The sequence below is a fragment of the Sorex fumeus genome, unplaced genomic scaffold, assembly GCF_029834395.1.
Source record: "Sorex fumeus unplaced genomic scaffold, SorFum_2.1 ptg000094l, whole genome shotgun sequence".
Lineage (NCBI taxonomy): Eukaryota > Metazoa > Chordata > Mammalia > Eulipotyphla > Soricidae > Sorex > Sorex fumeus.
Genome location: NW_026606151.1, coordinates 17,317,440 through 17,342,956, shown reverse-complemented (window position 1 = coordinate 17,342,956; position 25,517 = coordinate 17,317,440). Strand labels below are relative to the sequence as shown.

Below are 25,517 nucleotides of genomic sequence, written 5' to 3'. Positions count from 1 at the left end.
TGGCCAACACACAAACATTCTCCTTTGGTTGTTTTTATTTCTTGCATTCTTTTTTGTTTTGTTTTTGGACCACCCAGGGGTACTTAGGCTGACTCCTGGTTCTGTGCTCACAGATCACTCCTGATGAGCTCTGATGCAGGGGATAGAACCCAGGTTGGCCGTATGCAAGGCAAGTACCCTTCCTACTGTACTATGTTTCTGATGTTTCTGGCCCAGTGTACTTTTTTATTAAAAAAAAAAAATGACTGTGGTATTGTTGGTGCGGACATGCCCTGGGGAAGTCAGCAGGTGCTAAGCTGCAGTTGAGACCCACTTGGTCTGCCCAGCCTGGGAGTCATTCCCCGCCACTCTACATGTTGGGGCGCTATGGTTCCCAGGCAGGGGTGGGGTTACACTCCTTCCCGGTCCCAGCCTCCACCAAGGGCCCAAGCCCTTTGTATTTTAGTATGGAAAAGAATCTCAAGAGAAGACAAATGGAGGGGCTGGAGCAATAGCACAGCGGGTAGGGCATTTGCCTTGCACACGGCCAACCCTGGTTCGATTCCCAGCATCCCATATGGTCCCCTGAGCACCACCAGGGGTAATTCCTGAGCGCAGAGCCAGAAGTAACCCCTGTGCATCGCTGGGTGTGACCCAAAAAGAAAAAAAAAGAAGAAAAGACAAATGGTAGAGCAGAAAGTTTTATTAAGGACACTCATTCTAAGGAGCACACTTTTCTTGACAGCCATTTTTTTTTTTTAACAGAGGGCTGTAAAATAAATGAAAAAGATTACACACACCCAAAGCAAGAATGCAGGCGACTCTGGGAGGAAGCTGCTTTGAGAAGACGGTCGTGTAGTGTCTTCTCCAAGATGCTTCTTTGGGCAGCTCAGAGTCAATGCTATGCTATTGTCAAGGAAAAGAACTTTGAACCCTGATGGGTTCTCTGTTTTCTGAGTCTTATCAGGGGCTTGGTTTCTGCCTGGGAGTTTTCACCAGAGAGAGTCCGACCATTTTGTGGCTAAATGTCTCAGGCAGCAACAGAATAACTGCTCAGATTCTATCTTGTCTCTCCAAACATTTCTCAGCTTTATGGCTGCCTGCAGTTAACTGCCAGAGGACCCTCCTACCTGCCTGTCAGTCTCTTCATTAACACTGTTGGAGACCCATAGCCAGGTTTCTAGTAGACAAAGAGCTTTGGTTTGGTCTTCCCTTCCTGCCTGGCCCCTATCCTTCATTTTTTTTGAAGGGAAGCACTTCCAGAATTCTGCTGCTTTCAAATTGAACCGAATATTTTATTTAATTTTTAAATTTTAATTAATTCATATACATATTTTTGGAGCATTCCAAAGCCATTCATGATTGGGTTTCAGTCATACAGTGTTCTAACACCCATCCTTCCACCAGTGTCCATTTCCCAGGACCAGTGTCCCCAGGTTCCCTCCCATCACCCCACCCCCACCCGCTGCCTGTCTCTATGGCAGGTTCTTTTCTTCTTTCTCTCTCTCTCTCTCTCTCTCTCTCTCTCTCTCTCTCTCTCTCTCTCGCATTGTGATTTGCAACATTGATACTGAAAACTGAAAGGTTATCCAGAATATCACTTTACCTACTTTTAACCCCCAGATCTTGTCCAGCGTGATCATTCCCAGCTATTATTGTCATACTGGTCTCTTCTCTATCTTACCTACCCTCAGCCCCACACACACTTGTGGTTAGATCCAAACATTGACCAGTTCTCCTAACCACTGTTTTCCCTGGCCCTGGATATTCTTCTTCTACTATATCTCTATTTTTATATCCCACAAATGAACTCAGTCATTCTATATCTGTCCCTTTCCTTCTGACTCATTTCACTCAGCATGATCCTCTCCATACCCATCCATTTATAGGCAAATTTCATGACTTCATTTTTCCTGACAGCTGCATAGTGAACCTAATATTTTATTAACAGTGTCACTGTTGATCCTAGATCCTCAAGCCAAGTCTCAGGACTTTGTTTTACCTGTGCTCAGCACCAAATCAAGCCCACTCCTCTGTATTTTTTGTGGGGGGACGGGACTTTTTGGGTCACACCTGGCTATGCACAGGGGTTAGACTTTACGTTCTATCTGTGCTTCTTATAGTTTACATCCTTCTGTTCTGCTATGCCAGTGCGGTGTGAGCTCTGTTCTGTGACCCCCCTTTCACCAGTGTGAAAGCAGATGAGAGAGAAAGCAAACGGTCCCTCATGTACAGGGCAGGGCTTGGGGCAGACACTGTCAGGTGTATGTCTCGAACTCCCCCTTCTTCCATGCTCAGGGGACCCTCCGGGTTAGGTCATTGTAGGATCAGAGAAGGACTTTGAGGCTCAGAGGAGACAAAGGACTTGTTCAAGGTCACCGAGCTATTGGGAAGAACAGAAACAAGGTTCAAAGCTCTTTGGAAGAAGCCCAGTGGGGTTCCTACCATTGGCACTGCCTCAGTATCCCCTGGATTGACCCCCAGTGTAGATTTTTCAGCCTCCTGTTCAGGGTACCTTTCTTCCCTGAGTCTCAAAGCTTGGGCTTGGGGTGCTTGCTATGGCAGCACATAAACTAAAATTGGAACTATACAGAGAAGATTAGCATGGCCCCTGCACAAGGATGACACGAAAATTCATGAAGTGTGCCATATTTTTATAACATAACATGAGACTGACACCCAAGGACAGTAGATACAAGGGCCAGGAAGATTGCTCCCTAGTTGGAAGCCTGCCTCATGAGCGGAGGGGAGAAGGCAGCTGGGATAGAGAAAGGATCACTAAGAAAATGAGGGTTGGAGGAATCGGTCGGGATGGGAGATGTGTGCTGAAAGTAGATAAAGGATCAAATGTGATAACCTCTCAAGTCTGTATTGCAAACCATAATGCCCCAAAGTAGAGAGAGATTATGGGAAACCATGTCTGCCATGGAGACAGGGAGAGGGTGGGAAAGGGGGGTATTCGGGGGATATTGGTGGTGGGAAATGTGCACTGGTTGGGGGATGGGTGTTTGATCATTGTGTGATTGTAACTCAAACATGAAAGCTTGTAACTATATCTCACAGTGATTCAATAAAATTTTTTTAAAAAACCTTGGGCTTGAGTGAAATGAGCTCCGACCCTCCACCCCATATCTCCTAAAGGTAGACCCCATGGAGTGACAACTTCTGGGTAGTAAAAGAAATATTTGGTGACCACCACAAATCCTATCTCCCTAGCTGTATCTGAGGAACGTCTACGAGGAAAACACTAACTAAAGGCTCAACTCTTGATGGTCTAGCTCACTGCATTCTTCGCTAAGTCAGACAAGGGTGGTGAGGCCCACCTACCACCCACAGACTTGGAGCTGTTTGTCTCAGGCTTCTCCCCGGAGTCCTGCCTGTGTCTCTGCAGGTCCAAGTGAAGGCAAGATGGCTCAGCCCACTCTGTACTCAGCTTCTTCAAACACTACAGCAGAGGCTGAGTCGGGGTAACAGTCGAGAGCAAAAACTTCTGAAATTGCACCAGAATGGGATGACCCATACCAGGGGGATTTTTCTTCCCTAGCACAAGTTTGTTCAAGGCTTAGTTCACATTCACCAAGTGATTCTTCCTCATACCCTTAAGAAGGGAGGAGGGGCCATTCGCATTGGCTGTTCATGTTTCCACCGTGAGGCTGGTGACCCCCGCTTGGCAGAGCTGGGGGCCTGGGTGCTTTCCCTTTCCACTGCCCAGCTTGCACAAGCAGAAGCCACACGTGGACATCTCTGCTGAGAGCCTGGACACTAGTCCTCATGCTGAGGTGATGATGCAGAATTTCCTCTTTGGCCTTGGGAATAAATGTGAACATAACTGCCCAAGTCCTCCCTGGGTGAGCCACAGGGGGCTCAGTCCTGGTGGGCTTTGGGGTCACTGGTGCTTGGATCAACTTCTGCTACGCCATCAGCAGCACTGGCCAGGAGACTCCCCTCACCATCTGCATGAGCCTCAGGGCGGGCAGGTGCATTGGAAATAGATGCCGTAAGGTTTCTCTCTCTCTCTTCTCCCTCCCTCCCTCCCTCCCTCCCTCCCTCCCTCCCTCCCTCCCTCTCTCTCTCTCTCTCTCTCTCTCTTTCTCTCTCTCTCTTTAAAACTTTGATTTTGGATCTGGGCATAGGATTTGAGGGGGAACCAAGACCTTGTAGGAGGGAGAGGGCAGCTTTTCCACAATGCAATGAATACTTAGTTGTTGTAAAAATATTATCAGTAGGCTTTTAGAGGACTCTTTCAATGCTAGAAAACAGAACACTTGCTTTTCTTTTCTTTTTTCTTTTTCTTGAATCGCCATGAGATACACAGTTACAAAACTGTTTATGGTCGGGTTTCAGTCATACAATATTCTAACACCCATCCCTCACCAGTATAGGTTTCCCACCACCAATGTCCCCAGTTTCCCTCCCCACCGCCACCCCCCTACTCCCTAGCCTGTCTCTATGGCAGGCACTTTCCTTCTCTCTCTCTGTCTCTCTGTCTCTGTTTCTCTCTCTGTCTCTGTCTCTGTCTCTCTGTCTCTGTCTCTCTCTCTGTCTCTGTCTCTGTCTCTGTCTCTCTCTCTCTCTCTCTCCTTCCCCTTTGGGGCATTATGGTCTGCAATACAGATACTGAGAGGTTATCTTGCTTGTTCCATTACCTATTTCCAGCCGTTTTTTTTTTTTATCCAGAGTGTTCATTTCCAACAATCTTTGCCATCCTGGTCCCTTCTCTATCCCAATTGCCTTCTTCCCCAGCCTTTCAACACTTGCTTTTAAGGTGACTTGCAGATCCAAAATACATTTATTTGAATGCTTTCTTTGGACCTGCGGTGTCAGGGCTGGTGAGGTTCTGGGGGTCAGGAAGAGAGCCTGACCCACATGTCAGAAGCTAGGGAAGGGCTGGGAATAGCCAAGGTCCAACACAGCTGCCTCTTCTTGGTCTCTGCTCCTGACTGATGTGAAGTGGGGAGAAGACAGGAGCCAGCCTCAAGAGGGAAGTTTACCCCTTGCCTCTCCACCTGATTCAGCTACCTGGGAAGTACTTGGTGGGTTAGGACTAATAAAGCCAACTCTAGTACGTGGCTCAGACATTGCACCTCACTGCACCTGAGTCATTTGACCAATGTACTATGGGTAGTGATCTCCCCACCCAAGGGTTTCTCAGGGACCCATGGGTTCAGGTGGGAGGAATTGCTTTTTCAGGAAAAAAAAGTAAAAATCAGTCCTAATCTCTGCCCATTTCTTGCCCTCAAAGAAAAGAATTCCAAGAAGGTGATGACCAGTGAAGTATGATAAATTTATTTGGGGGATATGAGGTGACAGAAAGGATAAGGCGCTCAAGACAAGATGCTAGAGTATATGCCCAACCAAAGCAGAGCTTGGGCCACTCCTCAGTTTTTATACTTTTTTCCCAAACTGTGCCCCAAAGTCTGTGCTTGGGTGTCAACAAGGCGGGGAGCTAGGAAATGTGGATGGTTTTTTGTTTGATATTCTTAGTATATTTGTTCTCACGTCCTTTGTCCTCCTAGGGGACTCAACCAACCTGCTAGGCCTGGAATTCTGCCTATCCAAAGCTCTCTAGGATCCTTAGATGGGTCCTGTATTTCAAAGGCCTTCTTGCCCTTCGGCTGGTTCAAGTTCCAGATATTGTCTGTCCCCAGTCCACATGGGCAGGGTTTCCCTCTCCATCTGCCTACAGCAGTCCAACGCTGGAACACTCATGTTTTGTTTTGTTTTGTTTTGTTTTTAATTTCCTTCTGCCCTTCCTCTTCTCGGCTCCTGCCAGCTTCCTCTCAGACGGATCCTCCTAGACACCTCAAGAATTTCCTACTTATCTCTTCAAAACACATTTAAAACATTTAAAACCCTGATAACACATTTAAAACATTTAAAACCCTGATAATCTTCTTTACAGAGTGAACAGTCACCAAATCCAAAGAGATCTCTGGAGAAGCCACATTCTGAATCCACATAAATATTTTCTTCAGAAGCAACCATTAGAGCCAGGGATATGACTCAAGGGGACAGGCACAAATCTAGCAGGTTCTAGGCCCAGGGATTGCTCCCTGGCACTGCATACTCCCTGGGTACCACCAGACCCAGCATCTAGAAAAAAAATGTATCAATGTTTCCACTTAAAATTACTTTTAAAAATAAAAAGGACAATTTCAGAAAAGAAAACTCTAAAATAACAAGATGATTGCCTTCTAGATATTCTCCGGTCTCTTGTTTTGGGGTAAGCCAAAAGATTTTATAGCTGTTCTCATAGTCTTACGGATTACATCTTGAACTTGCAAGCTGCTTTTGGAAGATTTATTCCTTTTGTCCCTTTGGGAGATTTGGGGGAGCTCCCAAGCAGTGCTCAGAATGCTGAGTGTCCCCCACCCCCACCCCCACCACGGATTCTCAGTCAACCAGGCGGGCAGGTGAATGTGAGGCCCCAGGATGAAGTGCTGCTCTGCTCTGCCCTGTGGTCAGGGGTTGCTTGGACTAAACCAGTGGTGCTGGGTCTGTGTGAGTTCACAAAATAATAAGTGGGTGCTTCACGAGCATGCACATTCGGTGCTGAGAGCCACCGAATCTTCCCCCAGGCCTCCCCAGCAGAGAGACAGAGAAGGGGTGTGTGGGGGGGGGGGGGTGGGGGAGGGGAGGGAGAACCACAGCCTGATGGTGAAAATGGCCTGTTTAATGCAGCGCTGCTAGCATACTTATAGAACACTGGTGTACAGGATTAGGTGTGATTGATCATTTACAGAGATAGAACATTTGGCAGAGGCAATTCTCTTGGGGAGGTTAACTCAAGGAGACACTCTGTCTCCCAGGGGACATCTACATGGCTTTTGTCTTTCCCTCTAGTCGTATATGTTAAACAATTAAGTTTACTTCTTATCATTACTTGCAGTTGCATGGATAAACACAGTAAGAGACAAAGATGCCAACACTGAGTTCTCTGGGCTCTGAGAGCAAGCAAGGCGTTTACTGTAAATACCAAACTAAGTCTCCTCAGGCCAGTTCAGCTTGTCTTTTCCCATGGGACCCTGTCTCTTAAGTCATAACAGCTTGCATCAAAACCATGCATTTATGCTTTCTAGACTGTCCCGTTCTGATGCTGGGGTAGCTTTGCCATTCATCCTAGGTCCATCCTAGTCCCACGGCGGGACCTCCCTTTTGGGATGTTGGGAACTACAGCAACTGAAGCCTGAGTCAAGTAATTATGACAGATGCCCAGGAGCAGATATATTTAAGAGTCAATCAACTCCCAAATATTAGGAGCATAACATTAACAGTCTTCCTGTGTTTAACCAAAGAACATTGCTCTATAGTAAAATATAAAAAGGCTCTAGGGAAATAGAAAAGCAGGTACAAATACACAGCACTTCAAATAGAAGGCACTACAAATACAAAGTCCAGAATTACCAGAAACTTTTGGCTTATAAGTAATTAAGACCGACTTGGGAACTGAGACAACCAGAGGTAAAACACAAAGGAAAGGTTAAAGATAAACTTTTACTAAATTAGGGGTGGTAGCAAGAGTGCAATAAGCTTCTCTGGAAGGAGAAAAACGAGAAATTCACTGATGAAGCCTAAAAACACTTTGGGTTAATATCCAATAGGTCTGGGATTCTAAGGTGCTCTTGGTGGACCAGAGTATGCAAGGGAACAAACTGGAGTCAGCCGCCTGCAAGGCATGAACCTCAACTTCTCTGCTATCTCTCCGGAGCCTTGTTCTTTTCATCTCCTTGGCAACAGTTAACTAATTTTATATCCCTGATCATGAATAGATTCCTGAGTTCACAAACAATAAAACTTATATGTCTTTCACACAAGACATTATGCACATCTATATAAACATCTGAAAAAAGGACACTAACAGACAGACGCATATAACAATTGAAAATCATTTCCCTCCCTCCTGTACACAATACTCCTGATGGATCCTTCAGCTCTGAAAACCAAAACCCCTTTGCCGCAGACTTTGGTTTTATTCATCTTTAGTTTCACTTGTAAGTGCCTTCATTTATAAAACTGAGTACAACGCATTCAGAAATGACTCACAACCATGAGTCAGGAAAACCAAGAATCTGTGTACCTTTTCATCCCAGGCAGTCTCTCCCAACCCTTGCAATGTGAATACACTAGTAACTTGGTTTCAGAATGTCACATAGTAAAGTCCAAGCAATAGTCCTAGAGACTATTAAATAGTTAAATAGTCCTAGAGAAATTCATTGATGCGATCCAGTTCTTAGCCCACATTTCAGTCTCCTCCTGACTCTTTTTTAAAACAATTTATATGTATTTTAATTGAATCACAGTGAGATACAGTTACAAGGTTGCTCATGACTGAGTTTAAGACATACAGTGTTCCAACACCAGTTCTTTCACCAGTTACATTGTACATTTCCCACCACCAATGTCCCCAGTCTCCCTCCCTCCACCTCCCGACTCCATGACAGGCATTTTGTCTGTCTGTCTGTCTGTCTGTCTGTCTCTCTCTCTCTCTCTCTCTCACACACACACACACACACACACACACACACCCTCCCACCCAACCTCCCTCCCTCCCCTTCTTGACCTCATGGAAAAGTCAACTTCTCATTCTTCCCTTGAGATAAGAAGAATAGCACAGTTAGCACTGTCCTCCCATTGTTCATTGATTTGCTCAAGCAGGCACCAGTAATGTCTCCATTGTGAGACTTGTTGTTACTGTTTTTGGCACATCAAATATATCACGGGAAGTTTGCTAGGCTCTGCTGTGTGGACGGGATACTCTCCGGTAGCTTCCAGGGCTCTCCGAATGGAGCGGAGGAGTCAAACCCAGGTCCCAGGTGAAGAGTCCAGCATGACTTAGGAAAGAAACTAATTTTCAATCTCCAATTATTTATAAGTGTTTCTTTTCTAAGTCATGCTGGACTCTTCATATTTCTCACATCACAAGAAATGTGAGCGTTCCTTCTAGTTATATTTGTACGGCTTCTCACATTCTCACACCAGCATCCAACTTTTATTTGAATCAGATCTAGTCCGGGAAAAGAGTCTAACATATACATATATATAATACATACATATATATATGAAATATGAGAGCTCCATTTGCTCTCAACGGAACGACCATCTCCGAATGCAACAGCTATGTGTACCTAGGTCGAGAAGTCGACATGACAAATGACCTGGCACCTGAGCTGCACAGGAGGAAGAGAACGGCTTGGAATGCCTTCAAGAGCGTCGAAGAAATAGCTAAGAGGAAGAAGAACCTCTGGCTCAAGGCACATCTCTTTGACTCCACTGTTCTTCCTGCATTAACATATGCCTCAGAGTCCTGGGCCCTACGCAAAAAGGATGAGAATGCTATTCGCTATTTGGGGCTCCCAAAGAGGAATTGAAAGAGCTATGCTTGGGGTATCACATTTCACTCAAATGAGAGAAAGAATCTGAAGTTCCTACCTCCATCCACGATCAAGAATCAGGGACGCTGTCTTGTTTGCCAAGGCGTCAAAAATCAGATGGGCTGGTCACGTAATGAGATTTAGAGACGACCGCTGGACTAGAGCTGTTACCGACTGAATTCCTCAGGATGTCAGAAGGCTGCGTGGCCGCCCACCTACCAGATGGTCAGACTTCTTCGTCAAGATCATGAACGATCGGTTTGAGGCTCATCATGTTCCTAGAACGAACAGACGCCATTGGGCTACACTAGCATGTGACAGGGACAAATGGAGACGTTACTGGCGCCTGCTCGAGCAAATTGCCGATTAACGGGAAGTCAAGTGATCAAGTGATAAATATGAATTTGTCTGGAGAAATTCCATTTAAATTCCAATGATTCTTTACTTCTTCCTTCTTTTCGGGTGCAGCTAGCACAGGGGGAAAGAAGGGAGGAGGAGGAAACATGAGCTTCTTTGGATCTCTTCCTTTCATTTTTTTCAAAGGCCACTTTGTTCTTCTATTTCCAACCATAAAAAAAAAAGAAAGAAAGTGTTATCATTGAGCTGAGGAGACAGCTCAGGGGCACCTTAAACATGCAAGGCCCCAAGTTTGATTATCAGTATCTCATGTTGGGGTGCAATGAGCAATGTTGCCATGGCCCAGGTGGTCCCTGGGGCTGCAGGGTCGATGACTGCCACCTCTGCTGAACTTTGAGCAGTTTGACCTGGTTGCTGAGTGCTGCTTTGAGTGGCTCTGGGTATGTCTGAACACTACTAGGAAGTTCCCTACAGGACAATAGCATTATTGTCCTGATTCCAAATACCCTCCCAGTCCTAGCCCTCCAGAGCCCTGTTGCTCAGTAGATAGTCTCTGTGGAAATGGTATAAAGGCTTAGATTCTGTATAAATACAATATAAATGTGAGTATGGGCTGGAACGATAGCACAGTGGTAGGGCGTTTGCCTTGTGCGCAGCCAGCCCGGGCGAGCTGGGTTCGATTCCTCTGCTCCTCTCGGAGAGCCCGGCAAGCTACCAAGAGTATCTCGCCTGCATGGCAAAGCCTGGCAAGTTACCCGTGACGTATTCAATATGCCAAGCACAGTAACAACAAGTCTTAAAATGGAGACATTACTGGGCCCACTCGAGCAAATCAATGACCAACGGGAGGACAGTGACAGTGATTAACTGAGTAACCAAAGAGAGTACTCACTTGAATTTCTGTCTTGAAGATACCTTAGAGCTGAACAAATAGTCTCTCTTTTCCTCCTTTGACTAACTCTGCGGTCTGATTCTTTGCTTTTCCCCGGCCAGGTCAAGCTGAGGACCCAGGGGTGGAGGGAGCCTGAGGCAGAGGGGAAGTCCTATGAGAAGCCGAGCAGATACATCCCAGCCTGCCCTCCGTATCTGCACCCCTCCCCCCTTCTCCCTTCCTGCCCTCCCAGCTCTCTTTCCTCTGCTGAGCCATTCTTGGGAGATGACCTGGGCATGATGAAACATGTCTAGCTACTCACCCAGCATTGAATCCAAAGTCAGATATTTGGCCTCCGAGAATGTGTGGGGCGGAAAAGATGGCCACTTGTTTTTTCAAATAAGTAACTGACACAGAAAATAGTCACCCGCGCCATGCAAGGATTCGGTGCTAGGGATGTTTTCAGCACATTTCAAACAGCCTGGCGTGGTCCAAAAGCAGCAGCCGTGCAGTGGCTGAATCCAATGCCCTTTCGTCAGTGTGGGCTCCTGAAGCAGGGAGGCAGATACTGTGTCCTCTAGGGAAGCCGAGAGTCTTCTTCCAGCTGGGGGTCACTGGTCAGCCTGGGGGCAGCTGCTTCTAAGACTTGGACCTGGAACCCTTCCAGCTTCCTCCTTGGACCACCCTGGATATCCACATGCAACATTCTGAATTTAATTTAGACTTATTTGCCTTTTCTCTTCTTCCTCTCTTCAAGTTTCTCTGACAATTGGCAAATAAATCTCTTGACTTTAGGGATCTTATTTTGGCAGGTCAAAGCCACACTCTTGCTTAGATGCGAAATATTAATATATCGGTGGTGGTTGTGGTATGGTTGCAGTGTGACATTAGACCCCTAAAACATACACAGTCATGTAAACGAATGTCATTGCATTTTGGAAAAGAAGACTTTTTAAGCTGGTATTTGAGTTTTTATGGTATTTGGAATTGCAAGGCTAATCCAAATCCTCTGGGTAGTATCCACCAGATGGAGCCACTTTCCAGATTTTTCTCAACTCAAAACATTCTCTCAGCCTTAATTATGAAACATTTCCCCCAGTCTTTATTAGAAAACATTTCCCCCAGCCTTTATTAGAAAGAAGCAAGAATAATGAATAAATGATTCATTTACTAGTTTTCTATAAGACCCACTTTTTAAAAATTAAGCGCTTTTATCTAATGATAACTCTTATGAAGAACTGTCCAACAGTTTTTTTGGTTGTCTTTGAATCACACCTGGCTATGTTCAGGGCTTACTCCTGGCTCTGTGCTCAGAGGTCACTCCTAGTGGGGCTTGGGGGCATATGGGGTGTCAGGGATCGAATTCAAGTTGGTCAAATGCAAGGCCGACTCACTGTACACCCTGCTTACTGTACTAGCGCTCTGGCCCCTTAACAAAATTTTTTTCTTATGGAAAACTTTTATTTATTTATTTATTTTATGTTTTTTTTTTATTAGTGAAACACCATGAGGTACAGTTATATGCTTACAAATTTTTGTGCTTGGTTTTCATTCATACAATGATCAAGTACCCATCCCTCCACCAGTGCCCATTTCCTCCTACCACCACAGATCCCAGTATCCCTCCCACCCCCATACCCCCAACCCACCCTGCCTCTGTGACAGGATATTCCCCCTTGTTCTCTCTCTCTCCTTTTCGGTCCTGTGGTTTGCAAGAGAGGCATTGAGTGGCAGTCATGTTCGGTCTATAGTCTACTTTCAGCATGCTTCTCCCATCCTGGGAGGATCTTCCCTTTATTTGGTGCTCCCTTCTCTATCTGAGCTTCCCCTTCCTGTAGCTCGTGTGGCTGGCCTCCAAGTCATGGAGCAAAATTCCTGGTACTAATCTTAGCCACTCCTGGGTGTTAGTCTCCTATTTTGTTACTTTATGTTCCCCAGATGAATGCAATCTTTCTGTGTCTATCCCATTCTTTCTGACTCATTTCACTTAACATGATACTTATCTTATGGAAAACTTTTAGCCTTTTTCTTTGCTTAGGAGTTCCCCCGGATTTATGTATACCATATCATAACAAAATTACATTTCTTTTTTTCTCCTCTATTGAACTGTGAGCTTATTTGGGATAATTGCGACCTTTCCCCCCTTTCTTTGGTAACCTTGTGCCTAGCATGGTAGAATCTCCATGAATAACCATAGAAAGAAATTGGCATCAGGAAAGAATGGAACTACAACCCTGACATGACATTTGCAAATTTGAGTTTGTAAATTGATAAAATATTACAAATTACTCCAGCCTTTGTGATCTTGCCAAGATATGACACTCTCTTCTCCCACCCATCCTCATTTCTTCAAGCTTCTAGGACTAAATCAAGAATAAGATCCTCCACAGAACGATCTGTGTAGAAATAGAGAAAAACAAAAGTGAAAAACATCACGTGGTTGTGTCAGTACCTTTATTGTTTTTCAGTACAGTAAGTCTTTATTCGGTTCATTGTGGTTTTGCTTTTGGTTTTTTCTTTTTTCTTTTTGCAGGGCAAAAGAGAGAAGGGTTGGCACACGTTATAAAATAGTAGAAGGAAAAGGAAGGGCCAAGCGATTAAAATCAATCCTTTTAAATAGATATCCTCCAATAATGGGGTCACTAAAGCAAAAGATCAGGATTGAGGAGAAAGGGATAGAAAGGAACAGAATGAACCTCTCACACCATAAACTCAAGACTTCACACAAAGTTTGGTTTCTGATCATAAACATGGGTTTATATTCACCTCTGACCTATTGAACAACTTCTTGGTCTCTCTGACTCAAGGTTGTTGCAACCACAAAACATTCGGATTGAGTTGGGTATGCTTTAATCTTTCTTTCTTTGTCTTTCACACCCAGTGTCTATGAATAACCCTCCCCTCTGCTCTAGACTGGAGATTAAATCTATTTGATCTGTTCAGTGACAGTAATAAATGAACTGCAGCAAGAAACGGTGCTGAACCAGGAAGAATAGGAATGAAGGATGGAGCGGTTCCCGTAGTAAAATCCCACAAATTAAGCAGATATATGTGTGAATGGGGGTGGGGAGGGTTCACCTGAATATTTGAAGCTTTTATGTCTTCCCATTTTTAATTTTTATTTTCTCTTCCCTTAGTGGTTGTTATTGTTTTGATACTGGGGATGGCACCTGAGTTTTGGTGCTCACATACTGAACTGTGATACACAGGTTTTCATGAGTGGTGCTCAGGTACGTTTTGGTTGAAGAGCTCACTGGGGGTCACTGGGGTGTACACACACATGCTTGCCAAGGGTTCTGCTTTCTGCCCGTGATGCTCAGACCTCTTTTAGTTGCAGTGCTTGCCAGAGGCAACACCCCTTTCCTTTTAATGCTCACACACATCTCACTGCAGGGTGAATAGAAATTGTTTGCAGCACTGGGGATCATAATTATAAAAGCTGCCAGGCTTAAACTGCGGAGCTTCCAGTACTGGGTCCAGCAAATGAGGTAACGTCTAGCGCTGAACTGTCATATGTTGCCAGGCAGGTATTCTAAGCACTGAGCTCACCTCTGAGTCCTTTGAGTTATTTCTAATCAATGGCTTTCTCTTAACACATACTTCTAGCTCACAGAATCAACCCTTCTCTTGAAAATGGATTGATCTCCACTTTCAAAACTAGGGATAGCTCCACAGAGCAACTTATCTAAGACTCCTTAATTCTGCAGTTTTCAGAATACCAGTGAATAGACTCTAGCTATTTTAAAAGTGTCTTTCTCACGTCAAGAAAACTCACTATTTTCTTGATGTGGGCTATTTTTAGTTCTTGTACTGTGATAGAATAATGCTCACCTCCCAAGATGTCTATTCTAATCCCTGAATTATGAATAAATTAGGTTCCATAGCAAAGAGGGATTAAGGCGGCAGATGGAATCAACGTTGCTGATCAACTAACTTTCAAAATAGGGAGACTAATCTGGATTAGTTGGGTGAGTCCAAGGAAAATTAGAAAGACTCTTATAAAAGGAAGATCAAAGAGGAAGGTTGAAGATGCAATTTTGCTGATTTTGATTGTGGAGTAGAGGCCACAAACCAAGGAATGCAAGTGGGCTTAACTCTATACACTAGAGAAATTATGGAAAGGGAAACTTAAACTTCCAGAAGGAAAGATGACACCTTGACTTTTGTGAGTTTAGGATTCCTAGGGCCAGAGCGATAGCACAGCGGGTAGGGCGTTCGCCTTACACGCGGCCAACATGGCGGACCTGAGTTCGATTCCTCCGCCCCTCTCGGAGAGCCCGGCAAGCTACCGAGAGTATTCGATATGCCAGACACAGTAACAACAAAGTCTCCAATGGAGACGTTACTGGGCCCGCTCGAGCAAATCGACGATCAACGGGAGGGCCTTTACCTTTACCTTTACCTTTTAGTTCCAAAATAACTGTGTATTGTTTAAGCAATTCCTTTGGTGGAAATTTAGAGCAGCCATAGTGGGTGGACACAGCTTCGTTAATCCAGTTCCGAAGCTTCCCTATGTGATACTCTGACATCCCTTGTACCTGAATGCTCATTCTACTTGTCGACGATCCTATTATTTGCAGGCTTTATGCAGAAACTTGTCCTAATAACCACAACATCTATCTCAACTTCCCAAACAACTTTTTTTTATCCTAATTTTACTACCATGATTTTACTTTTTATTTTATCTTTTTTTTGGGTCACACTCAGTGATGCTCAGGAGTTACTACTGACTCTAAACTCAGGAATTACTCCCCCTGTGGTGCTCAGGGGATCATATGGGATGGCGGGGATTGAACCTGGGTCGTCCACGTGCAAGGCAAAGGCTCCACCCACTGTTCTAATGCTCTAGCCCTAACCTTACTTTTCCTTTTTGAAACCAGTGCAACCCTATGGGTCTGGGTTCATTTCCAGTCTCCACCACTCTCTTTCCTTCAGCATTCTGCTCCTTCCACAAACTGACCTGGGACTAGACCTCGCTTGCTCACTGTAATCATTTCTCCTGGACCAGCAGCCCAGAATGGTAAACACAATTCCAGCCCTCCGGGAGGTCGCCATTTGGCTATTAGCCAGTATTGTAACTGCACTAGATAACAAGTTGGAAATCAAAGCAAGGATCCAGAGAGGAGCGATCAGCCTGGTTTAGGTGGGACTAGAAAAGGGACACCTGAGCTAAGGCTTGGAGAAAGGATAAGAGATAAAAACACATCAACAAATGCCTGACCACGAATGCAAAGCCACTAAGAAGGCGGCTAAGTAGATGGGCGTAGATGGGCCATGTAGGCCTCAGCATTAGGGAATCAGGGAGCTGGGCTGGGGTGGGGGATGGGCACATGGCGCATCACAGAGCCTGACTCTGCCTGCCAGGTAATTGATGCCATTGCTTTGGCTATTAGCTCAACCCCCTCTTCCACCCACCCCCAAACATGCCTTGAAATCCAGGAGAGGAGGGTGACTTGCTTTAGGTCCGACAGCCTGTCTATCTGTCCCATCCACCAGAGTCACCTAGAAGGTGACTCCTTACATAGAGAGTACATGGAGGTGTCACCTTGCTGACTCATCTATCTGAATCCCCAGGAAGGACACACACACACACACACACACACACACACACACACACACACACACACTGTTTATTCCCCTTATTTCCCCCCTAAAATAATTTTGAAAAACTTCAATTTATAATTGGAGTCATGAACCAGAGAGATTGCACAGTAGGTAAGGTGCTTGCCTTATAGGTGGCCAAGCCAGGTTTAATCCCTGACACCACATAGAGTCCCCTGAGCACTACCAGCAGTGAGTCCTGAGCACAGCCAGGTGTGGGTGGCCCAACCTCCTACCAATAAAATAAAAACAGAACCAACAAAATTTAAAAAAAATGATAAGCTAGAAAAGCCAAACTCCAAGGAATCACTTTGCAATCAGCAGGCCAGAGCTTATCTGATGAGTATTCATAATTGTACACAGGAGAAAAGCAATGAATCTTGTGAGGGAATTTTATTATCCTCAGACACGGAACTTTTAGTTCTGAGTTGCTTATGAAGCGCTCTCCATCTCTAGGTAGCAAATGTTCCCGGATATTGTCATCCAGCGATCAAATACTTTCTGTTCCTCCCTTCACTTTCCTCTTAGGTGTTTTATGGCAATTAAGTCCTGCTGTGAAATGCTTATTGCGATGACAAGTGTCGTGAAAACTGAACCTACAGCTAATTTTACTTCTCAAGAATAGAGTTCCTGGGGTTTCTGTTCAAACCAAATGGAAGTCCCTTATATTCCATCCTCTTTCTCCACTTCTAATTGTTTTTGTTTTTGCTTTTTGCTTTTTGGGTCACACCCAGCGATGCTCAGGGGTCATTCCTGGCTCTGCACTCAGGAATCACTCCTGGCAGTGCTTGGGGGACCATATGGGATGCTGGGGATCGGACCCAGGTCGGCCTCGTGCAAGGCAAACGCCCTACCCGCTGTGCTATGAGTCCGGCCCCTCCACTTTTAACTGTTGAGAGTGACCTCCAGGAACCCAGCTAGTCATCTGTCAGAACGTTGCATCATTGTGAGTATATTTTACATGGCTTCATCCCATTAAGGATGCCCTGTGCGTTCAGAAGTGTGTGTTCACAAAGTGAGTGTAGATGCTCTTGCCACATGTGTTCGGTGGCCATGAGCCACTTTCCCACCCGGGCCTGCAGCTGCTGCCAACAGATGCATGAAGGAGGGAACAGGGCCACCAAGTTAGTTGATGATTAGCTGCATTTTATCCAATCCAGTCTCCCTCTGCCTTCTTCCAGTCTTACTCAATGCCCATATTCCTTCTCCTACTGTTCCCATGCTCATCTCCCCGTGCCCAGTCTCTCTGCCTTAGTCAAGAGCCCAACCTCCCAGGTTGGGGGGGAGCAACAACACATAGGTCAGATAGCACAATCAACATACGAAAGCCTTTCCCTCTGGGGAAGGTCTTCTTCACCAAAGATCTCCTCCTGCTAGGAGATCCATTCAAGGGAGGAATTTCATCTAAGGGCATACTTCTCCTTCCCTTAGTACATAAGCAATCATCTTAGATTTACTTCTTCATAATCTTTCTAGTCATTTTGTATGGACACAGTAAGAGATATATTAAGCTGATAGGGTGGCTCTCCTGGGTACATCATGCTATAGATCCCAGTCCTCAGGCCAGATGAGCCCTTCCTAATCCCTGCAGGGTCCTTGTCCAGTCATTTCTCTTTGGGTCATGACAGAATTCATCCACGACCATGCTCTTAACTTATTGTAAGTTTTTTGGCACTTGTCCTGTCCCCTTTTGATGCTAGGGTAGCTTACAGCTGGCCCTGGGTCCATCCAGTCCCTTCGTTGGGACCCTGCTTTGGAACTGCCAGGAACTAAGGGCAACTGAGGCCTGTCACTGTCACTGTCCTCCCATTGTTCATCGATTTGCTCAAGTGGGCCCAGTAACATCTCCATTGTGACAATTGTTACTGTGTTTGGCATATCCGGGTAGCTTGCCAGGCTTTGCCATGCAGGTGAGATACTCTCGGTAGCTTGCCGGGCACTCTGAGAGGGGCGAAGGAATCAAACTCTGGGCGGCCAAGTTGGCTACATGCAAGGCAAATGCTCTACCCACTGTGCTATCGCTCCAGCAAAACTGAGGCTTAAGTTGAGTAAATATGACAGATGCTCAGGAGTAAATATTATGTGGAGTCAATTAACTCCCAAGTTGCAAAAGCACAGTATTAACAGTCTTCTTGTGTCAATACAAAAGGGACATTGCTCTAAAGTAAACTATGCAAAGGACATACGGCATAGAGAAAAGCAGTATTTCACTTCTAAATGCAAAATCCACAGTCCTTAGAAGGATCTGATCTTACAAGTCACAGGGTTTGATTTGGAGATATAGTTGATCAACAGATAGGGGAAGCAGAGCACAGAGAAGTTAAAGATAAACACAGAGGAATGGGAGTGCCTTGGGAGCACTATGATGGGTGTAACCTAATAAACATAAGCTCCCTGAAGCGAGGGAGAAAGGACAAACCAATGTTATCCAACATGGAAGTACCATAGTGAATGGCTTTTTATTGCTACATTACTATTTTTAGAACTGCATTTGCCAGAGAAGCCTTTTGACTCTGATTAACCTCTTTCTTCAGGCCTCCACAAGATCTCTGGTTCATTCACTCCTATACAAACGCCCACAAAAACCTCCACAGAAAACCAGGAAAATGAATTCCCAGGAGGAGTGCGCAACAGAGAGGTTTCCTTCTTTCTCTCTTCACAACCCTCTACGACTCTACTCCTCTTGGGTACGAATGAGCCAAGAGGGTTTCAAAGGGAACTGGGAACTTGGTGAAAGCTACTGAATGGTCCTGCATTTTCCCAAAGTTAGGGATGAGCCTGGGAACTTCCCATTCCAAAGGAGACAACAAGCCATGGCGGGCAGCCTGCAGGGACAGCCTGAGCCCCTTCAGAGACGGAAAACAGCGTCTCCTCAGGTTAAAGGGATGCTGCAGCTCATCCAACCACATCCCCTCCTGTCAAGGAGGTGGGTTATCTCAGCAGCTGACTCGTAAATGCTGTGTATGTCTGTTGCCATGACAACTCCGCAGCAGTGAGCCTGGGCTCCCCACCCAGGACCAAGGCGCTCTTGAAGAGCTGCTTGTCACAATTTGCCAGGCTCCTTCCCCTCCTGCATCCACACAAAAGGTTTAGGAGGTCCCCGACTGCATTTAGAGGAGAGACGGGCTGAAATGGAACATTTGGCGCGCATGAGTGATGAAGCTTAAAGGCTCCGATCCCCCACCGAAGCCATCATGTTCCAGTCTGTCATTTCAATACTTGGCGGGGGAGGGCAGGGGCGACTTTAATTAAAGAGAAGGCCTAAGTAGCAATGCAGCGAAACAGTCTTGAGGATTACCAGAAACGAGGCTTTTGTTGCCTTTTTAATATGACTCATAGCTACGCTTAATAAGAGGTCATTGTTTCTGCCTGTGGGCTACGTACCATTTTAGCTGGTCAATTTTGTGTGTAGGTGCTGTGTGGAGAAGGAAAAGAAAAGAACCCAGAAGCCAAGTGCGTGCTCCTACAAGCCCCTCTCCACACACTTGCAGGGCCCTGTTCCGAACAGTCTTTTGTGATCAAAAAAAAATCCAACTCAGAGTCTTTTGTGCCAAGTTACACGCAATTTTCAATTGATTGACTAAGTTGGGGGCTCCGTGGGCCCTTCATTATTCTTCCTCATCCTTCCTGCTACCTGCCATTTTGCCAACATCTTCAGAAGGCAGCAGGGGAAGTCAGATACAAATGGATTCATTCAACAATTAGCTTTGAGCTCAAAAGGGCTTTATTAGGAAGACTGAACTAGTATAATGACTTGTAGGGATTATTTGTGGTTCGTGCCAACCCCGTCTTCAAATCACATGTAATCTCCAGTGGGCTCTATTTATAACTTGTTAGTAAGCTCATTATTCCATTAAGGTAACCCAGAAAGTCAAATAAACACTGGCTTAAAAAAAAATTTCCCCCCAAAATGAGTGCAATGGAGGGTCAGGCCCCAAAAAGTGCAAAATTGTTCACAGTGATCTTACTTTTGTTTGGGTCCTATGGTGTAACTTGACCCACTAAAGAAATATTAACTATACTAGGATTGAGTTACAAATGTCTAGCATCTTTAAACCAGCAGTTTAAATTTTGTATCTCAATATCTTCAACTGTCAAATGAGCAGTTCAACAACAATAATATCCAAGACCTGACTGCTTCAGATATAAAACTCTGGGAATTCTGAAAAACATGAGCTCCAAACTTGCTGATATATTTCATTGAATTAGGGTCCATAAGTCAGAACAGAGACTCACAAGAGCGGGGAAGATAGTACTAGAGTAAGATACTTCTCTTGCATGTGGCCCACCTGGGTTCAATCCCCAGCACCATATATATAGGTCCCCCAAGCCCTGCCAGGAGTCAGCCCTGAGCACAGAGCCAGAAGGAAGCCTACCGCCTCCAAGTGTGATCCCAAATTCTCCAAAATAAATATCACTGTCACTATCACCCCGTTGTTCATTGATTTGCTCGAGCAGGCACCAGTAACGTCTCCATTCATCCCTGTCACATGCTAGTGTAGTCCGATGGCATACTGGGCGTTCTTTCAGGGTCAGGGGAATGAGGACCATCATTGTTACTGTTTTTGGCATATCGAATACACCATGGGTAGCTTGCAAGACTCTGCCGTGTGGGCGGGATACTCTTGGTAGCTTGCCGGGCTCTCCGAGAGGGATGGAGGCATTTGGGGCAGCCTCTACTCACCTTTACAAATGTTCCCAGTAAGAATTTTATGCGGGCAGGAGACTCTTAATAACCTGCTGGATTCTCTGAGAGTGAGAACTAGACAATAAGAGGTCACGCGGCACTTCTGGGAGCTTGGTTGTATAGTTTCTGGATCTTGACCGTTGATGGGGTTACATGGCAGTTGGTGGGTTGTAACTGTGTAGCTACAGGAAGTTGGGGGATCTCAGTGGAGGAGGTCCAGACCTGAACCAAGCAGGCTTGGAGATCTCAGCCCCGGGTTCCTCACACCTGGGTTCCTCCACCAGTTCCTTCATGCATGAGGTCCATCCTAGTGTGTGGAGAGTGGTCTTAGCATGACTGTGGCTGGGTCCCAGAGGTCTTCAGCTGCCGGGGCTCTGCTCAGGGCGGAGAGGGAAACTCAACCCGCCACCTTCCAATGGGCCAAAATAAATAAATTAAATTAATTTAAAAGATTTATTTAAAAAAAAAAACACAACACATTGGAATTCCTCAAAGTCCCTTATGAGGCCTGTTTCCCTCCACCCACTTCCATCTCCTTACACAACTCCATCCCATGATTATTTTTTAAACCAACAAAGAAACTTTATGTCTTGAATTATTACTTTCTTCAGTTGGGGGTGGCCATCGATTTTAGAAGGGAGTTTATTATGGAGTGGGAGGTCTCATGTTGCTTTCTGGCACTCACTTAGAATTCTGACTTCAAACTGTGAAGCTCATTTTGTCAAAGAACCAAAACAGAAACCATTTATGCCTAAGTCACAAATGTATGGCTTATGGCTAGAAGTTAGTCACAGCTGTCTTATTTGGCCTGCACAGATGAGAAAGAGAAAGAGAAAGAGAAAGAGAAAGAGAAAGAGAAAGAGAAAGAAAGAAAGAAAGAAAGAAAGAAAGAAAGAAGAGAAGGAAGAAAGAAAGAAAGAAAGAAAGAAAGAAAGAAAGAAAGGAAGGAAGGAAGGAGAGAAGGAAGGAAGGAAGGAAGGAAGGAAGGAAGGAAGGAAGGGGAAGGGAAGGGAGGGAAGGGAAGGGAAGGGAGGGAGGGAAGGAGGGAGGGAGGGAGGAGAGAAAAGAGAGAGAAAGGAGAGAGAAAGAGAGAGGAAGAGAAAGGAAGGAAGGAAGGAAGGAAGGAGGAAGGAAGGAAGGGAGGAAGGAGAGAAAGAAAGAGAGAGAGAGGAGAGAGAAAGAAAGAGGAAGAGAAAGAAAGAAAGAAAGAAAGAAAGAAAGAAAGAAAGAAAGGAAGGAAGGAAGGAAGGATGGGAGGGAGGGAGGGAGGGAGGAGAGAAAGAAAGAGAGAGAGAGGAGAGAGAAAGAAAGAGGAAGAGAAAGAAAGAAAGAAAGAAAGAAAGAAAGAAAGGAAGGAAGGAAGGAAGGATGGGAGGGAGGGAGGGAGGGAGGGAGGGGAGAAAGAAAGAAACAGAGAGAGAAAGGAAAGAGAGAGAGGGAGAGGAAGAGAAAGAAAGAAAGAAAGAAAGAAAGAAAGAAAGAAAGAAAGAGAAAGAGAGATAGAAGGAGGAAGGAAGGAAGGAAGGAAGGAAGGAAGGAAGGAAGGAAGGAAGGAAGGAGAGAAAGAGAGATAGAGAGAAGGAGGAAGGAAGGAAGGAAGGAAGGAAGGAAGGAAGGAAGGAAGGAAAGAGGGAAGGAAGGAAGAGCATCAACTTGGTTGCCAGCACTTTTAAATTGAAGATTTTCCATGAGAAGAAGTCTAGATTTCTAGCTCCATCTACCTCATGGGAATGGTTGTGATTGTCCCACCCTCACCCTCTGAAGCAGTTGCCCCTTTAATTCAGACAAGTGCTCCCCCACCTCCGAACTCTGGCCTCATTCATTCTTGCCCTGCCCACTTGGCTCATCTGGGACCACCTGCTGTCCCCAGACCACCACTGAAGAATGACAGAACCAGGGGGAAAAGTCATCCAGCCTTCCCAATGCACCGGCTGAACATTAGCCAGTGAAAAGTTAGAGCTTCCTTCGGGAGATCTGCACTTCATGATTTTTTTTTAAAGAGGGAGAAGGAAGTAAAGCAGCAATCTGCACACAGCTGACAGAATTTCGGTAGGTGGGATGCTATTTTCGCGTTATCTAATGAATGCCTCACTCTGTGCCAGGAACGTTCAACAGCAGCTTACCTCTCTGGAACAAAAGGAGAGAAGTAAATCAAAGGTTTTCAGTGATTGACAAGAAAATGCAACTTCCCTGCATGAATCTCTGCAGATTAGAGAGTAATTGGTGGTCCTAGACATCTCTCTCTAGGGATGCAAGAATCATGCATTATGTATTTTTTAAAAAAAATAAACAACTTTATTGCTATATAATCTACCAATCCTAAGATGTGCCCTTTTAAAGTGTGCAGTTTCCTGGAGGTTGGCTTACACAGAGTTGCAAAGCCATCATGGCTGTCTAGTGGTAGAATATTTTATTGCCTCCAAAAAAACACAATTTCAATCAGTAAGCTTCACTCACTCCCTCATTTCTTCTTTCCCTAGACCTAGGTATCCACTAATTAGCTTTCTGTCTCTATAGATTTACAGCTTCTGGAAATTTCATTCAATAGAATCATACATTATATGGCCTTGTGTTTGATTTCTTTCATTTAGGATGTTTTCTTTTGGCAGGGGAGGGCCTGGGACCGCTGGGCAGTGGTTCAATGCAAGGGTCTAAGGATGTGGTGATGGGGATTACCTGGATCACCCAGAAGTGCTGGGGACCCTACAAGGCAATGATCTGGGAACCTAGGTGATGTTAGGTGTGATGCTAGGGATTGAACCAGGGTTGGCCAAGTGCAGAACATGTACCTTAAGCCCTGAACTCTCTTTCTAGCCCTTCGCATAATTTTTTCAAGGTTCACCCACATTGTAGTATGTACCAAACACTTCTCATTTATGCCACACATAATGGTGTAACATAGTCCAACGAGAGTTCCTTGAAAAACCTTGAATTTGCAGAAGTTTAAATTAAACGGTGATTCTAAGACTATGCAATGTCTTTGACAATTCAGATAAAAGATCCAAAATAGTGTGACAGTAACACATGAAATCATGGCAATCCTGTCTCATGTCCAGAATTTCACTCAAAGATGCAAAGACTGGATGCCAAGAATTCTCCTCCTCAGGCAGTGCTCAAGGAACCAAGGGCCACCCCCAGCTCTGTGTGGGCTGGAGGGTTTAGTACTGAACCTAGTGACATGACTCTGTTTAGACCCAAAGGTATAGGGGATATCAGGGCCCAACTCGGGGGGCATGTGTTGCTCGGGATCAAACTGGGGACTTCCATCTCTACCAGGCATGTACTCCAGCCCTTTGAAATTGATTTTCTTTGAGAGATGCTTTTTTATTTTTTTATTTTAATTTTATTTTTATTTATTTATTTATTTGCTTTTTGGGTCACACCCAGTGATGCATAGGAGTTACTTCTGATTCTGCACTCAGGAATTACCCCTGGCGGTGCTCAGGGGACCTGTGGGATGCTGGGAATCGAACCTGGGTTGGCTGGGTGCAAGGCAAACGCCCTACCCGCTGTGCTATTGCTCCAGCCCCAAGAGATGCTTTTTTTTTTCTTAAATTCTTTTTAAATTGAATCACAGTAAAATACACAGTTACAAAGTTGTTTCTGGTTGGATTTCAGTCATACAATGTTCCAACAGTCCCTTCACCAGTGTATGTTTTCCACCACCAAAGTACCATGTCCCCAGTTTTCCTTCCCTGCCCTCCCCAGTCTGCCTCTATAGCAGGTTCTCTCTTCCCTCTCTCTCTTCTCTCTCTCTCTCTCTCTCTCTCTCTTCCCCACCCCCTCCCTTGTTCCCCCCCTTTTAGGCATTATGGTTTGCAATACATGTATTGAACAGGTATCATGCATATCCCTTTACCTACTTTCAGCACTCAGTTCTTGTCCAGAGTGATCATTTCCACCTGTTATTGTCATAGTAGTCCCTTCTGAGACATACTTTTGACTAATAAATACAAGCTTGTGATTGTGTGGTGGGTTTCTATGTGTAAATCTGTCACTGTACACTGTCCTCCCGTTGTTCATCGATTTTCACAAGTGGGCCCAGTAACATCTCCATTGTAAGACTTAGTTGTTACTGTGTTTGGCATATCGAATACATCACGGGTAGCTTGCCAGGCTTTGCCGTGTGGGCGAGATACTCTCGGAAACTTGCTGGGTTCTCCAAGAGGGGCGGAGGAATCAAACTCGGCTCACCCGGGCTGGCTGCGCGCAAGGCAAACGCCCTACCCGCTGTGCGATCACTCCAGCCCCTATGTGTAAATATAAGTGTATATGTGTCTATATGGGAGAGAATGTATATACATGCATGTATAGGTGTATATATGTCTAATCACATGTCCACACATAATTATGCATGCATACGTGGGAAAATGTGTATGCGCACTTTGTATATGTGTGTACTCTTAATTCATAAATTATACTGATTCATGTAGTCACTGTTTCTGTCAATTCTGTTCTGTCTAGAACAGCAAATGTTCTATCTCTTCATTCTTCACGTTTTTGGAGACGACTGAGTAGTCCTGCTAAGAACTATGCTTCTTTCCTTTCCTCCATAATACAATCATGGAGAATTTCTGAAATTCTTTACTCTGTTAATATTCCTTGTTATCTCACAAGTTTAGATAAATGCTTGAGAACTTTATCCCTATTT

General features: G+C 45.0%; 1 non-coding gene across 1 annotated transcript; it reads left to right on the top strand.

Annotated features, from left to right (window-relative positions):
- Window positions 1–2,528: 2,528 nt before the first annotated feature.
- On the top strand, window positions 2,529–2,635 carry LOC130040519 (U6 spliceosomal RNA). The gene has a single exon (XR_008795003.1). It is a non-coding gene; the product is annotated as a U6 spliceosomal RNA (small nuclear RNA).
- Window positions 2,636–25,517: the final 22,882 nt, after the last annotated feature.